Here is an 18110-nt window from a genome sequence, read left to right as displayed (position 1 = left end):
AGAGCCCAACCCAGCCTGCATTGCCTACTTTCCCATGCCGGTAATTCCTATTTCCCCATGTAGTCTTTGTCCTACCCAATATAAGCAGCTGGCTGATGGGCGGTTGCAGAGCAGATTTTTTGTGGATGACCTGCTCCTCTCCCTTACTGCCAGCAGTATTGGAATTAACACTCATATATGATTCAACCCTGTCTCTGCTTAATTGGCTCAAATAGTGACAGGCACACCGACCCATTGGTTGTCCAGTTACATTTCCACTCTGAAGGATCCTCAACTTTGAGAAGGCAATGGGGTAGGTGAGAGCAGAGTACAAGCAGGGAAGGCAGGAGGTGGCTAAGTAGCCAGGGTGTAGGTGTGGTGGCTTGAATGGTAGTACTATAAATAGTGAGAAAATGATGAATAATAAGAGTAATATTCAAAGTTAACATTTATTGATTGCTCACCAACAGCTTTACATTCATTAACCTGCTAATCTGGAGAACAATTCTATTAAGTATTCTTAGTGCCATTTTACAGATGAAGAAATGGAGGCTTAATAACTTGCCCTGTTCTCAGAGTGAGGAATTGCCAGAGTTGGGATTCCATTTCATGCTGTCTGATGCCAGTATCCATGAGTTTACCACTATACACTCAATATGTTTTCAGTGAAAAAAAAAAAAGACACAAAACGAACCAAGGTCAGAAGTGAATCCCCTAAACAAACCACATTGTTTATGTGACATTGTTAGAGGACACATCTAGAAAGTAGAGTTTTCAAATTCTTACTTTATCATTTTGTCATTTGCTGATAGCAAAAGAGGGGATTTTGTGACCACCAACAGACTACCTGTGGCTATTTTTCAGTTGATACACTCTGATAAGAACTAATCTTTCAGGGGTGGAAAAAGTCAGTCAACTAAGTACACTCCACCTACAGATGCTGATATAATATTTGTAAAGAAGTTATCTTGGGTCTAGTTATAAACATCTTGGTGACGCATGTATAACTAACATGTTGTGGAGTAACAGAAAGGTGTCCTAGAAATGCAACTCCATGTCAGCTTCCAGATCTCATTGCTTGTTGAAAAACAAAATAAATTGGATTTTGTGAAACCTGATTTCATCCACTGAAGGAGAAGAATGACTTCACCAAAGGCCAACAGTGAAGGCTTTTAGCATTGGTTATGGGTAAATTTCTCTAAGGCGCCAAACATTCACAAATTTTTAGAATTTGAGTTTAATTAGTAAGTTCGGAGATAGCACAAGACTTAGTGTGTCCACATAATAGTTTTACTAGTAGTTGAGGGCTGACATCCATGAAATGGCCTAGAACTCACTGTAGTCAGTACCCAAGCACTTTGGGAGTGCTGGGCTGAATGCCAGGAGCCCAGAGGACCAGTTTAGCCTGTAGGTACAGGCTCACGATTCTTGGCATATGAGCTGTGCTTGGGAAGATGTCTTAGAGTCTGACAAGGAAAAATTATTGTCTCAAAAAAAAAAAAGGCACAAAAAGAAAAGAAAAAGAAAACTGACAAAGCAGACTTAATAAGCATTTATTAAATGGTCACAAAATATAATACTGAGTCAACTTCATTCATTGCTGGATTTAGTATTCATAACAATTTCATTAAACTGGAAAACAGTTTTTAAATGAGATGCTCTTCTTGAGTGAGAGTTTCTAAATATATATGATGAGTGTTGAGAAATCACAGCATATTTTAAATTAGTTACTTTAAAAAATATATTTTATTGATTTTTTACAGAGAGGAAGGGAGAGGGATAGAGAGTTAGAAACATCAATGAGAGAGAAACATCTATCAGCTGCCTCCTGCACACCCACCACTGGGGATGTGCCCGCAACCAAGGTACATGCCCTTGACCGGAATCGAACCTGGGACCCTTCAGTCCGCAGGCCGACGCTCCATCCACTGAGCCAAACTGGTCAGGGCTTAAATTAGTTACTTTAGTTAAATAATTTCATAAGCAAAATTATAAAGTTCTTTGTTAGCAAAATTATTAAATATGGAATATGTACACATTTTAACATGTAACAAGTGATGTAAAGGTCTTAGTATAGTGATGAGTCTTGCACAGTTTGTTCACTTGAAGCATGCTTGTCATAGGCATTTGACCAGGCCTCTAGGTCTGGACTCCAATCCCAAACTAACCCTGGGAATCTGGACAGGACTGGTGCAAGGATCTCTGTGTTTTGGCATGTCAGTTCAGAACTCACCTGGGTTGAATTTTTCTCTTAGATCGCACGCCCTGCCAGCTCTATGGTCAGTTCTGAGACTGAGACTGTTCTATAGAAAGCCTGCTGGTACACAGTCTGGCCTGCAGCTCCTGAGATAACTCCAAGGGTACCTTAGAGGACACACTGCCTGTTCTTCCAGAGGTGACCTGGAGCCAGGCTTCCCCCACCTAAGAGCTAGAGGTGTGTTGTGGAGGGAGGCCTCTTCTCTCCAACCCCCTGGCTTTACTTCTGAGAGAGCAGGAGTAAAGAAATTGCCTTTTTTTTTTTCTGATGTCAGTGCTTCCCCTTGAGAATACCTTAGAAAAATAATGTGTGTCCTGACAGGTGGTGACTGTCTTGCCAACTGTATTTTACAGTAACCTGGCTCCAGGCTGCCATTCAAAATATATGCATTCTGAACTTTGACTAGGAGGGACAGTCCCAGTAATTGCCACATTTGGGTGATGTTACCATGGCAATGGAGGTGTTTAGAAACCTGGTAGGTTTTACTCCTGGTCCTTATAGTGAGGTCCTTATGTATTTGTCTCTGGAGTGTCTAATCTCCAGTACTGCAAACTCGCAGGAAATGATCTGTAAAGGGCCAGATATTGTGTTATGTTTAAGGTCATAAAGAAAAACAGTGGCAACCTCCCAAAAAAAGACAGACTTCTGAGTCTGGATGTGTTGGGTCAGCAGGGTCACTGTTGACTCCCCCAGGCCAAGCATTACAGGAAACAGAATTATAAGCCTGTCTAACCAGAGGAGAATGGACTTCAGTAGCCTGATCTCTATATTCCCCTTGACATTTAAAAAACTCCGCTCTTGTGCCAGACATTCAGAGGACAGTAAAGAAAATTTTAAGAGGAGAAAAATGTTTATTTGTATTAAGGCTTCCTCAGTAATCCACTTACGCCATTTATATTAGTTAAAGAACTTTTCATGTAAACATCATCCCATGTAAACACCATTATTTATGTAGTATAAGAGCCAAATACAAATGCTAAAAAATAAAAGTAATTGTAGAATAAATTAATGTAGCTTGAGTGCACATATATTATACAGAGAATGTAGAGTTTTACATTTTATTAAAGGAAGTGGATTTGTGGTTTTCTATTGTTTGAGCTACAAGGAAGGAACCAAAAGATATGACACTTAAAAAATGGACACCAAAACTGTTCAAGTTTAAACCCATACTAGCAATGAAATTACTGTTTTTCCAGGGGCCTTGACTGATACCTTCTTCATATGTCTGTCTTGAAAAGACTATGAGAGGAGATGTGGACTTTCCCAGAAGGTTTGGGGAAGCAGGACCATTACTGTCTACTGCAACACCAGTAGTCTCCAACATCTTCTCAAACTACGTAACAGAAATTACCTGTTTCCCTGCTAAAGGAAATGAACAGTGTATAGCCTGCCCGGCATAGAGTGGCAAGGACTGAAGTTGTTGAGGAAATATGGCATGGGGATCTTGTAGTAACAACGACAGTAAACATTTGCATCACCTTTTATAGCATTTCATGGGTTTGTATGTATTTTATTTAATTTGATCTTTCACAATAATTCCGTAAGATAGGTAAGACATATTTTTACCAAACCCATTTTACAGACAAGGAAATTAAAGAGTAAGGAGGGCAATCACAATGAAGCAGGGATTGGAAAACATTTCCTAACTCCTACCTATATATTTTTTCCCACTACCACAGACATATTCTTTTTAAGTGTAAATGAAAAGAAACATGGTTTAGTTCATAACTGTTTTGTGCTATGTGGGATCTTTTAAGAACACTTGAGCACATTTACATCATTTCCTCAGGGAAAGTTGTTTTACCTAGAGAAGCAGCAGATGGAGTTGCAATGGGAAAAGTTATTCATTTTTGTGGATTAAAACCTTCTGTTATGTTCAGTAATCCCAGATCATGGAGGAGGATAGATTTCTCACAGCATGAATAGAAGAGAGAAGAGTAAGAAGTGCCTCCTTGATTCCCTGGTTCAGCTCCACACCCATCCAGGGAGTCCTGTTCAGACAAAACAAGATTTATTAGTCCTGGCTATAGTTGGAAAGAAAAGACACCTCAGTCCTCCAACATGCCCTGGTACACTGACTGGTCTACCACAGTGTTGAAGCACTGACTGCTCAGGAGAATTTTGAGAGATAATTTTTTTTTCACTGATCTGAGCATCTTAAGAAATATGCTTAAATATTTTGCTAGATTATCTCCTATGTCTGCACAGTACAAAATAGAGGGAAATTATCTTTTAAAAATGTAATATGTTTTTATTGATTTCATAGAGAAGAAGGGTAGAGGGAGAGATAGGGACATCAATGATGAGAATCATCGATCAAGCTGCCTCCTGCACGCCCCCTACTGGGGATTGAGCCCCAAACCCAGGCATGTTGCCTGACCAGGAATTGAACTATGACCTCCTCTTCATGGGGCGACACTCAACCACTGAGCCACGCCGGCTGGGTGGAAATTATCTCTCATTCATGAATAATGCTTAGCGAGTACCTACTATGTGTCACTGCTAGGCACTAGAACTCTGGGATCAAACCAAACAGACATGCCCCTTATGGTAATGGAACTCACAATCAAGTAAAGATGAATCTTAAGCAAATGATCACATCAATAAACATTTACTGTAGAAGACCTCTTCTCCAATGAGAGCAAGAGTAGTAGCTGAGTAGGTAGTTGTAAAATGCAGTTAAAGTGGGAAATCATTAAAATATGTATTGTATATGTATGTGTGCATACATTTTTATTTTTTATTTAAAACACATAATTAAACATATATATCTGCCAAATGTGATAGGGCCACGGTGCTTTCATTGAGGATCAATTCAGTAACTGGAGTTTTATATCATCTTTCTTGCATAAAGCTCACTCAAAATGTATATCATTGGCAATTTCCAGTTTCAGATACTTTAAAGTGGAGGAACTGAAAGACACTTATGAGGTAATTTGAATTCATTTAGATTTTTATTATCTTTTTTCTCCAGTCTTTGACACTTGTCCTGTCTAATTTAAGACCAATTCCTCCCCCCCACCCCGCCGCCCCGCTTTCCAAAGCATTTAACATAGTTTTCATAGAAATAGCAACTCTCTTTTTATGCTCACATTTAATCAGTTTAGGTGATACTTAATTAAACTACATAATTATAGTAATCAAGTACAACTGCCATAAACAGGATTGGGGACAAAAACAACTTCCTCTTAGTAAGGATAGATCTTAGATGGTGGGGGTAGAAGTGATGAAGGTATATGTTAGGTGGCAGAAGCCACAAGCACTTATTATGCTCTGATCTATCAGTCAATGTATTTTACAAATGGATTTGAAAACATCAGTTAATTCCCCAAGGAGCTCAATTAAGAGAGTTTCTATTGTAATTAAAAACTAAGAAACATTTCTAAGGAAAAACAGTGGATGCCATAAAGGTCTGTAATTGGAAGATGTGACTCAGTCCTGGGGCGTCAGAAAAGGTGGCTCAGAGGACCTGACAGTTGAGCTGAGATCAGAGGTTGATGAGGCGTGTGTTCAGAGAGGCGTGGGGGCAGGGATCTGGAGAAAAGAGGTTCAGGCAGCAGAAGCAGCAGAGTCTAGGGCAGAGGGTGTATGTGTTGAAACTGAGGAACTGAAAGAAGCCAGTGTGGTCAGAGCAAAGAGTGGAAGTGGGAGGGCAGTCCAGGATGAGGCACAGGGAGGGAGAGCCAGTTTATGTGCCAGCTTTGTAGGCTCTGATGAACCTGCAGGCCTTTGTCCCTATTGACAATGGGAAGCTGTCAATGGTTATGAAGCAAGGGTCTGCTTATTTGATCAAGAGCAACAGCTCATTTGTTGAGTTTTGATCCCCAAATCTAACTTGGACACTTGGATGGTTTATTTTAACAATTTGAATACACTCTAGGTAGTTGAGAAGGAATATTTTCTTAACTTCTAGCACCAGAATTCCTCTTAGGGAGGGAACTGTCCTTGTAGGAAAACCCCTTCTTCAGCCACTTGTCAAGGACCCAGGATCTGAGGACTTGAGGATAGGTGCCAAGATATTAGAAGAGATGCTAAAATGCCTCTGCTGAGAAAGTAAGAGGGAGGAGAAAGAAGGAAGGCCGGGGGGGGGGGGTGCGGGGAGGGGGTGTTAATTAGTTTCCTAGGGCTGCCAACCAAGTACCACAAACTGGGGGCCTAAAATAACAGAAAATTGATTCTCTTACAGTTTTGAACACCAGAAGTCCTAAATGAAGGTGTCTCTCTTTGAGGCTCTGGGTAGAATCTTTCCTTGCTTCTTCCTAGTTTCATGGCAATCCTTGGTGTTCTTTTGCTTATAGCTGCATCAGTCCAGTCTCTATCCTTATGGTCATGACATTCTCCCCGTGTGTTTCTGTCTGTGCTTCTTCTCCTCTTATAAGGACTCCAGTCGTATTGGATTAGGTCCCACTCTAATGACTTTATCCTAACTTGGTTATATCTCCAAAGATCCTATTTCTCAACAAGGTCACTCCACAGATGCTAAGGGTTAAATATATCTTTTTTGGGGGGACATACTTCAATCCATAATAAGTGTGAATGGAAAGAGGTGAGAGGTTCAGGGAGGTTAAATGGCTAGGGTGGCTACAACCAGTAAAGAAATTACTGGAGATGGGATGGCTAAAAGGACTGATAAGGGTTTTCAACTGCTTTTCTTACAGTGTAAGATGTGAAAGCCTGCATAACATCTTCCCCATTGTACCCATGCAGTGGCTTCTACCTTTCCACCAAAAGTTCTGCTAAATGTGTTTGCTGATGCTTTGGTGGTGGAGGTGAGGGGGCAGGTGACAAGTGAAGTTACCAAGAAGGAACTGGGTCTCATGTTTGGGTTACTGATATAATGGGTGTGATCACAGAAAACCGCAGAGAGCAACAATTCAATGAAGGCTGGGAAGCTTGTTTGTTTGTTTATTTATTTTTTAAAAAGGAATTCTGTGGCTGTAAGCATCCCCCACTTCTCTTCCCATTTAGTAAGAGATATATTGGATTTCCTCAATATCTAGCATGAGGGTTTGGGTCGACCTTATATTTTGGGCTAGGACCAAGGTTTCAAATACAATTGTTAAAAATCTTCCCCTTCACTTTATTTTGTCAGCATTTTGGGATACAGTGTATGATTTTAGTTAAGAGTGTTTGCAAGTTGCTTTTTAAAAATCCTGTATTCTATATCTCTTGCTCTACCATTCTCTCAATATAAAAATTCCAAGTAGACTACCACTTTGATGGCAGGAGAATGTTCTTTGAAGTTCAGTTTTCATATCTTGTCAATCTCCCTCCTTACCTCATAGAAGACCCTTCCATTTCATTTCTCAATCTGTGGCTGAGATGCGGAAGCTCTTCATGCCTTTCACTCAGGTTTGCACCCCAGCTCTCACAACGAAGGAACCAATTTCCCATCGTGAGTCCAGATGTTTGTGTTCGGCATTACTGCTATTAGCCATCAAGTCTGAGAGTTGTACAAAATTACATCTGTCCTTGAGGCACGGAAGGGAAGGTGATCTTGGTAATAGTTTAATGTCCTCAGAGTGAAATAGCTGAAATGGGGGAAGAACTACCATCTCCATGAACTATGACCCTACACAGCATTTCTGTTCATTTCTGTTGGTATTTAACACAAATGTGATTTTAAAATACATAAACCATCCTTGAAACCTAAGTAACTGGCAAATGGTTAGAATAATTAATAAAGCTTTATTTTTTTCCTATAAACAGCCAGAAGAAAATGAGAAACTTTGGGGTTGGCAAAGGTATTGTTTATGGCTAGTATATTGCCTCTGTGGAAGCTTTCACCCCTTATTGCAGTTACTTCATGAGCCTGCTCAGGCAAAATGAAGAAAAAAGCAGAGCAATTATTCAAAGACTGTAAACCTAAGATGAGGTTATGTTTGGATAGGTAGACAAGAAATCTCTAGGGTCTTCTCCCACTTTATGAATTCTGCTTGGGCTGTTGGTTGGAGTAGCTGGGTAATGCTCTTCTTTACCCCTGAAGCAGTTGGCTAACCCAAGTCTTACCCCACATTATACAGGGAAGTTGTGCTCTCTGGCTGCTGAGGAAATAAGGGCCTTCTGGGTGAACCTGGGTCATCCTCTTCAGCCTTTGAGAGCCAGCCAATCTTCCCCTTCAACCCAAATCATGTCTGCATGCCCCCTGCCTCCTAAAGATGTCCTCACAGAGCAAGCACTCATGGAAAGCCACAAGTCCCTCTGTGGCCCAAAGAATGCTGGAGGAATGGCCTCTGAGGTTCAATCCAAGGCTTACCCCTGCGCCAGGCTCTCTAGTTCTTTTCCATAATTCCTGTGTGGAGTTTCCTTTCCACAATTCCTGCTCTGCCCTCATCAGTCCTCATAACAAACCTTTAAAGAGTAATTCAGCAATGTAAGAGATGCTAGTCTTCTATGACACCTACCTTTTGGCCCTGCCCTAAGTCCAAGACCATTTTCTCATAGCTCTATACAAACTCCCATTGGCTACCACACATTCAAAGGATCAGTTGATGGGGCGGTGGGGGCTTGCCCTTGGGGGTGAGAATGGCTGGGGGAGGGGTCAATTGGGGGAAAAGGAGACATATGTAAAACTTGAGACAAAAAAAAAAAAAGATCAGTTGAGCATCAACCCAGGAACCAAGAGGTCACTGGTACAATTCTCAGTCAGGGTACATGCCCGGGTTGTGGGCTCGATCCCCAGTAGGGGGTGTGCAGGAGGCAGACCATTGATGATGTTCCTTTCTCATGTTTCTATCTCTCTATCCATCTCCCTTCCTCTCTCTCTAAAAATCAATAAAGACATATTTTTTTAAAAAGATTAAAACAGAGAAAAAATATTTCAGCTTGAACAAGCCACGTAACTGCCCATTGGTGCTTGTTACCCTGCAGGCATTAACAAAAAAAGGCATTCCTAAGTTTTTAATATTTCATTTTTGTTTTAACAACAGCAAGTCAAGTTGGCCAGGATTCAGAATAAATGTCTTGGAATGGTAATAAATATAAAAAATTTCTTTATAAAATCAAGAATATTAGCTACTTTCTGGGGAAAAACAGATAGACTGGAGTATAACAATACTTTGGCAAATATCAATATTAGAAAGAAAGTGGGGGTCAGTTATTCCCATTAGTCAAAATAATTGGCATAAGCATGGTAGAATAAGACATTTAATATAAGAAAAAACTCATTATAAGTACAAGAAAACTTTGGCATTGCCCTTTTGTATTGCCAGTGACAATTTAATTATAGTATAGTCATATTTCTTATTCTGTAATTGTTAATTGGTTAAGGCAGAGAGCATCTTTATGAAATTTCTCTCTTACCAAATGTGTGTGGTATGTGTGTGAGTGTGTAAAAATGAAGCAACAGAGACACAGCAGAGTGATATGTTACTAGCTCCATTCATCTGGGGGAAAGCTCACAACCCCAAATTACTCTTTCCTTCCACTATAGTGAGGTCAATGGTCTATTTAAAGACATCTACTCACAGTTTTTTGCAGCCCCCCCTTTCCCCTCCCCCATCTAATTCTGGGGTTATTTGTGGTTTCTTGGTTTAGCAGTGGTCTCCTTTCTGGTCATCATTGACTCTCACATAAGTGCAGATGCTGAGGCAGAAAATCTAACCAAGCTTATCTGATTGTATATTACCTCTCATAGCTTTTGTGGATTCCTTTTGAGAGAGAGAGAGAGAGAGAGAGAGAGAGAGAGAGAGAGAGATGTTTCAAGTTGTCCATGTAATGTCGCCTGTGCTCCTGCAGGTGATTTACGCGCCACATGGTCTCCGCCGCCATCTGTGTGCTGTAACTCAGTAACTCCTGGTAGCTTGACCTTCAGCAGCTGCTGAGCCTCTTAGTCTCTAACCGGGAGCAGAAGAGACCATTATAAGCAAGGAAACCACACGTGGCTTTCCAAACTGCATGAAATATATCTATTATGACTAGGTGAATTGCATATTCATGAAAACTGAGAAACGGAAGACTACTCCGCTCGCCAAGCACTCACCTTGGCTGAGCGCAAGGCCCAGCAAACAATGGGAAGCTCTGTGTTCTCATTTATTTGCCTTGCCGGTCAACCCGTGCGGCATGATTGCAGGTTTCTACAGCAAGCCATGGCAGAGTTTGCATTTCCAAGGAAACCTGAATTTCATGATGATTGCATTTTTATTTCATATCAACAAGTATTTATTGGGTGCCAGTGTTCTAACATTATCCTAACAAAATTGCAGTTATATTATTAGTAAAGGAATTTACTGCCCACAAGGCCAGTTTCTGCAAGTACTATGAAGATTTCCCTTCCCCCATTAAATTGACTATCCAGCTAGTGTGTATGAAACCACGCCCACCAAGATGATGAGTTTCAATGTTTCTATTTCTTACAAATTCCTGATTTATTAGCAGAGAATCATGGAAACTCTATTTTACAGGTGGGGGAAGAGTGAAGGCAGAAATGTTAAATGACACCCCCTGCCTCCCCCAGGGGGTAATGTTAGTGGCAGAGCCAGGAAGAGCATTGCTGTCTCCTGCCTCTGCGTTCATATTTACTCCACCAGAATACTGCACACCTGTGGGTTTGACTTTTGTGTTGCAATGTCAGTAATGGCAATGCCCAAGAAGACTGTGACATTTCAAATGCTGCCTTTTGGTTCTGTGCGTAGCTCTCAGGGGTGTCGTTCCAATGCTAGCTGTGTTCATACATGCTGATCCTTCTTCCTTCAGTCCTTTCCCTTCTCTGCCCTAAGATCTCTCCAACTTTACATTCTCCACTGCTGAGAACTGAGTTAAATGGCAATAGCAGTGGTGGTTTGCTACTATTCATTCATTCATTTCTTTTCCAGTAAGGATCTAGCAGAACCAACCATTGTGATCTCTAGAAAGCTGCCAATGAGATATACTCGTTGAGACCACATTACGTTGGCAGCCTCTTGATTCCCAAGCATCCCCAATATGGCAGAGAGGGCAGCTCCCCTTGGGGGTGCAATTCTGCAATATTAGTGTAGGATTCTTTCCTCCAGGCTCAGTATAGGGACTGCTCCTCCTGATCTTTCAGTGATTTTGTTAACATCTAATTCTGTATTAAACCACCTGGAGTGGTTTCTTCGATATGCAACTAAGTCCAGACTCATTTACTGTTCAAAGATCACCTGCGTGCCCCCTGCACCCTGAGTCAACCTTTGTGCTATTATGTCATATTGCATTTAGGTTGTTCTCTCTCCTTGTCTCTCTGTCACCTTCCCGCCACCCTCTAGTCCAGTGGTTTTCAACCTTTTTCACCTCCTGGCACATATAAACTAATTAGTAAAATTCTATGGCACACCAAAATATATATTTTTTGCTAACCTGACCAAAAAAAAAAAAAAGAGGTATGTTTTTGATTCATTCACACTGGATGGCTATTGTTGTTTTGGCTGTTATCATTGTTTTGTTTGTCAACCTAAGGAAAAAGAGGTCAGTACCTCTGACTAAATAGTCAGGTATTGCATGTTTTAAAATTCTTGTGGCACACTAGTGTGCCTCTTTGCAGCACACTGGTTGAAACTCGCTATTCTAGTCCACAGACTATAATGTTACTCATCTTTTAGCCTTGCTCTGTGAGATAAAGCCTGGCACATAATATTCACTTAAGAGATGTTTGTTTGAATAAATGGGTGGATGACTAAATGCATAGGACCAAATATCCTGTGATGCTTAGTTCATGGGAGAATGAAAAACTTGTTTAAAATGCAATTTTATTTCATAATAAGCCATTAGTGTATTTTATTTAATAAAATGCAGAAAGGCACACACTTTTAGCTTGATATTAATCATTACCTTTTACTTAAACAGTCAAATGGGATTTGCTGCTCAGCAATTAAATAGTTTTCAGTCCCCGGAAGACTAGCAATGTGCATTGATGAATATAAGCCCTGCTTCTTAGCTCCTGCCTCCCACCCATTACTTGTCTTCCTGGGTAAATTCTGAACAGGTGCACCAGATGCCTCATTAACAGCCTGGGGCTATAGAAATCGTGGGTGAGATGATCCCTCCCCAGAAACTAAGCCCAGCATTCTTTAAACACTGCACTGGACTTGGAGCATTGTGATTCTTTCTGTGTTGCCATCACTGACAGACACTGTCTTAAGGTGCCAAGAGCTTGAATTGATCTTATCTCTTATCTTTCCTCTGATCCTCCCTTCTTGTTGTTAGTCAGTCTGCTCTTTATCATTTATCTATCTGTTTCTTTTCCCCATTAATATTTATTAAGTGCTTATATGTTGTATTATACTAATAATATTAAAAATTTTAAGAGGCTTTCACAATTTGTAACTCATTTAATTCTTGTTAAAACTTTCTGAGGTCAGGAGGGTAGGCATTGCTATTGTCATGTTATTGGTAAGCATAGAGAGATGCAGAAAATGTAGTGACCCACTAAGAGTTGTACGGCAGAACTGGGTCTGGATGGTACCAGTTGACCTGACTAGGTTCCGGGTTTATTTTGATCTCCTGTTTTTTTATGATATGAAACAGGATTATGAGACACAAAATAGATGATATCAGGTCTTTAAGACTTCGCACTGTAGACAAGTATAGTACATATACAAGACACAGAGGGAATGTCTTGATGAGAGTTTGAAAATGCTTCATCTCACTTACAAAAGGTATTTCTATTACCAATGAATATATGTAGTGCATATGCATGAAACACCCAAATGGAGAGAACACATCAACCTCAGCTGGTGATGACGAATCTCTGGTATTAACGATGCCACTGCAGCAGCAATCGGAGGAGGTCACACACTCATTGCTCCTGAACTGGTCTGATGACATATGGAATATTGAGCAACATTTCCAAGTAGGAGAACAGCCAAGGGAGGAGAGTCAGGATGGAAAGGCATCCCAGAAACCAAGTCAAATAGGGATTGGTTGAAGGGTGTAGGGAGTAGAGAGAGGGAATGGGAGAGGAGATGGCATGAATCATTTTCTGTGTGACACCAGAGAGCAAAATTCTCCTACATGTGGGTAAAATGATAGGGAGCCAGAAGAAAACATTTTCTGACAATTACAGGATTCCAAAATAAGAGGGGATGACCACCTGCCAAAGCTATGGTCAGGGAACCTCCCTCGTGGGAAGGTTAGATAGTCATCTAGTTGTCAGTCTAAGGCAGCCTGGGAGCTGGTGGAGAAGCAGGCCTAACCTGAAAGTCTGACTCAGAAGCTCTGGGCAGAATCCAGAGAATCTCTGTTGGGAAACCACTGGACCAGATCAGTGGACTCCACAGTGGAAGGCGGAAGAAAAAGGATATCTCCTTAATATTTACATTTTATCTAAAAGTAGAAAAAGGAAGTAAGCTGACTAATATTTGATATCTAGTGAGTCATAGGCCTACAGGCAAAGCAGGAGTCCTCCTATAATGAAGGCTGCTGCAGTATCTTCATTTGTTTATTCTCATTTGCATGTTTCCATCCTATTGCAGTTTATTGTGCCCAGCTAAAGAAATTTATGCACCATATCATAACAGAATTGCAAGTAATAGTATCTTTATATTTTGAACAAAATGAGAAGTAACCATGACAATCTTTTGTGTCACAGAGAGGTTTGTGGGTTATGTTGAGTCAAAATAACTAAAGCAGAGTTAAACGTAAAGTTGTGCATTTTTCTTCTACAAAAAAGACATGTGTTCAATTATGCTGACATTCTGTGATGATAAGTAGCTGTTGTCAGTAGGACTTTCGGTGGAAATTTCTGAAAAACTAAGCATGCTTAAATGTTTCATTTGTTTAGGGTTTATTATGGGACAGGCATTGTTCTATTTTAAGTGGGTTTAGTCATTGACTCTTCACACAGTCCTAGAAGGTAGGAACTACTAATTCCACTTTACAGATGGGGAAACTGCGGCACAGAAAGGTGAAGTGACTTTTGCCAAATCACCCAATTAGTGAAAGAATGGGTTCAAATGAAGGCTTTCACCAGTCAACTAAACTAATTTACTCCTCTGAAATGAGATATGTTACTTTTTTTTTGTTTTGTTAATCCTCACCCACAGGTATTTTTCCATTGATTTTTAGAGAGAGTGGAAGGGAGGGGGCGAGACACAGAAAGAGAAACATCGATGTGAGAGAGACACATAGATTGGTTGCCTCCCACACGTGCCCCTGACCAGGGATCCAGCCTGCAATCAACATACATGCCCTTGACCAGACCTTGGGCTGACGCTCTATCCACTGAGCCAAACAGGTTAGGGTTATCTGTTACTTTTTGAAAGAAACTCGTGCTATGGAGAAAGCCTTTTGACAATAATGGCTGAAAATGCTCCCAACATTAATGTTATATTTGCTGCCAAAGCTGTATAAATGTGTAAAATTTTAAAATCATACTTCACACACTTAGAAAATTTAGAGATATGATTTCAAAATTGATTTTAAAATGAAGCATTTCAGTGTATTTTGACTACTTATTAAATATATGAAAATACAGTAAGTTCCAATTTGTTCAGAAGATCAAATGATAGAGGAAGAAAAATAGAAATTTACTAGCAAATTTCTACAAAAACTTTCATATAGCTGATGGATGAGATTGAAAAGAAGTTTCACAATTTGGTAAGCCCAGCACTTTTCCTCTGATTTGGATGGACATGTGTTTAAGAAGTATCTTTTTCAGTGTGGCAGCCAGCAAAGCTGCACCCAATTTTATCACAAAATATTAAACTAAAATTTTTAAAAAATAATGAATTGTATCCCATTGCATTATTCTCAGTAAAGAAATGTTATCCATGGTGACATCTTTTTAGTGAGAGCAAAAATTCTTTGTTCTTTTTAATAAAATACAATAAAACAAAATTATTTTAAACACATTTTATCTTTTTTTATCTTCATGTTATCTTTAAAATATGTTTTGTTTTGTATGCTTTATAATGACTGTAATATATTCATACTATGGTGTATGTATATAACATATAAGTAAATATCTATATATATAAAAGCCTAAGCAACCATCGCAACCGAACGGATAACCAAACAGGCTGCGTGGGGCGACCAGGCTGGCAGGGGGGTTAGTGAGGGGCGACCAAATGACCAAACAGCAGGCTGCGTGGGGTGACCAGGCCCGCAGGGGGGTTAGTGAGGGGCGACCAAATGACCAAACAGCAGGCTGCGTGGGGCAACCAGGCAGGCAGAGGGGAGCAGTTAGGGGTGACCAGGCCAGCAGGGGGGGGCAATTAGGGGTGATCAGGCAAGCAGGCAGGTGAGCAGTTAGGAGCCAGTGGTCCCGAATTGTGAGAGGGATGTCCGACTGCCTGTTTAGGCCTGATCCCCTGTCCCCGGCCCCGCACGAATTTCATGCCCAGGGTCTCTAGTGTAAAAATAAAATGGTATGTGCTCAGTTTACAGGTGGATGTACTCTATCAGCTAAGTGCTGAGACCACAGGATATGATGTCCTTCAAGGTCCATTCTCTAGTTTAGAGTCTTTGATTCTCAGGTAAATGCTCTGCTCTTATTTGATGGGTGATAAAACCTAAGTGCCAAAAAGATACTTCCTTCCAAGGCAGGCAGCACCTCATTATCCAGCTCACTGCCCAAATCTCATCGGGGGAAAAAACCGGCTAAAATAAAGACCCACGTTTCTGAGTGAATCAGCTTGATTTAAAACTTGGAGCTGTCTGTGCTTTGTACAACATCTAATGCACTGTTGATGCTCAATAAATAACAAATCATGAGATTAATAATTAAGAATTGATGTTACTGCTTCTGTGAAATGATTTGCCAAAGAATTATTCCCCACTCACCCATAAAGAAAAATGAGAGGTAGGGACAGAGCAATAGCTTTCAAGGAAATCTAGTTCCAGCTACTGTATGTGCATGGGGGTCTTTTCCCCACTCTTTGGTAAATCTGATGAATAACTGAGCAAGGTAGACCCAGAGCCAGCCTAAGCTGCTTCCCCATAGTCCTTTTGTCTTCCTGTCTTTAGGTGGCAATGTCTAGGATATTTAATTGTATGCTTTAAAGTACTTGACAAACATTAATTAACTGGGGGTCGCTCTTTGTTTGAAGAGAGTTATGTCTAATTGTGAATATATCTCTAATTATCTGCTCTTTTTTGACTATATTATTATCTGAAATGTGCAGTGTCTGGTTTGCTTGTACATTTACTTTAATAGGCTTTTTGAAATAGGTGGCAACCATGAAAAAAGGGACATATAGTCACCTTAATGAGAAAAATCATAATTGCCCAAGATTTGTGTTTATGCTCTTGTGTGTGCTATATTACATATATCTACACACACACACACACACACACACACACACACACATCCTTCCTTGTATTTATAACTATCCTCCCTTTCAAGCTTTGGATTTTGACAATTGTGATCACCTACATTGAGCTGGACTCCATTCTTTCTGAGCTAGGAGATTGTTGAGATTTGCCTTTAAAAACAAAAATAGGCAAAGCTCCCCAGAAAAGTGAATTATTCTTCCTGCAAAAGTGAGTGTAATTAATCACAAGAGAAAACTGGCCATGCATGTCAACAGAGTCCAGAGAATTGGCTGAGTGTTATTGATTCATTACCCACCGTGAACCCCTCCTCCCACCCCATGCAGGAAGGCAGGTGACATGCGGACGGCAGCCATACCTGACACTGGCAGCGTGGGCCTGGAGACCAGATGGATTACAAACTGTGAGAGATGCTGGGCTCGTGTTTTGGCATAAGCAGTGCACACTGTTAATTAGGAGCATAGCTTTGAACAATGTCTTAAATAATTAGCCAGGGCAGGTATGTGCCTGTGCAGGGGTGGAATATAGATTTTTCTGTTGCTTAGAGAAATTTTCTATAGTAACAAAGGAACAAAATGTAAATTAATTTACAACTGCAGGATTTACACTTATCATGCATTTTAAAGCAGGCTTCTAAGTAAACCACCTACCAAAACCTTCTAGACAAATCAGTAGCCTGTACATCCTGATCTTTGATGTCACTGTTAGCCTCATCTCTGTACTGCTCATCAGTTTTTAGAGGCAGTGTCATCCCTAGAGTAGAGGTAACAGACTTTCATGTCAATCAGACCCAAATTCAAGTTCTGCCTTTATTATTTACTAGCTATGTTATACACAACAGATCTTAAAATCAGTAAGATAAGAAATCATAGTATCTGTATGGGCTAAATTGGACCCTCTCCTCAAATCCATATGCTGATGGCCTAACCCTGTACCTTAGAATGTGACTGTTTGGAGGTAGGGCCTTAAAAAGATGATTATGTTAGAATAAGGCTATTTGGATAAGCCCTAATCCAATCTGATCAGTGTCCTTATAAGAAGAGGAAATTGGACACACAAAAGATACTCCAGGGATGCAAATGCACAGAGGGAAGACCATATCAAGAGGCAGCAAGAGGGTGACCATCTGCAGGCCAAGGAGAGAAACCTGGGACAGATCCTTCTATTATGATCCTAAGAGGAAACCAATCCTGCCAGCACTTTCATCTTGGATTTCCACCTCTAGACCTGTGAGAAAACACATTTCTATTGTTGAAGCCATCCAGTCTGTGATATTCTTTTATCATAGCCCTACAAACAAATACAGTACCTATTATAGAGTTATTGCGCAGATAAATAATTTTTGCATATAACATGGCATTTGTTCTTAATAAATGACAATGCTATTGTCAGTAAAAGTTATGTTCTTCACTGAAAATGTTGTCATTTCCCAGGATTCCTTAGCCATGACTTTGTGATATCTGTTTGAAATTGGACTTCTTTTCCTTATGTCCGAGAGAATGTTGCCAACATAGCCTCTTCATGGAACAGTCAGCCACCTCTGCCTAATTGCCCTCCTCATTCCTGTTCTGGTTTCTTCCCTCTGGCTTTTCCCTGTCCCAGCTCAAGGAGACAGTGCCTCAACTGGGATAGGCTGCCTGAATAGGCA

The sequence above is a fragment of the Myotis lucifugus genome, unplaced genomic scaffold, assembly GCF_000147115.1.
Source record: "Myotis lucifugus unplaced genomic scaffold, Myoluc2.0 scaffold_0, whole genome shotgun sequence".
In the NCBI taxonomy this organism is placed as follows: domain Eukaryota; kingdom Metazoa; phylum Chordata; class Mammalia; order Chiroptera; family Vespertilionidae; genus Myotis; species Myotis lucifugus.
This window is presented reverse-complemented; position numbering follows the sequence as displayed.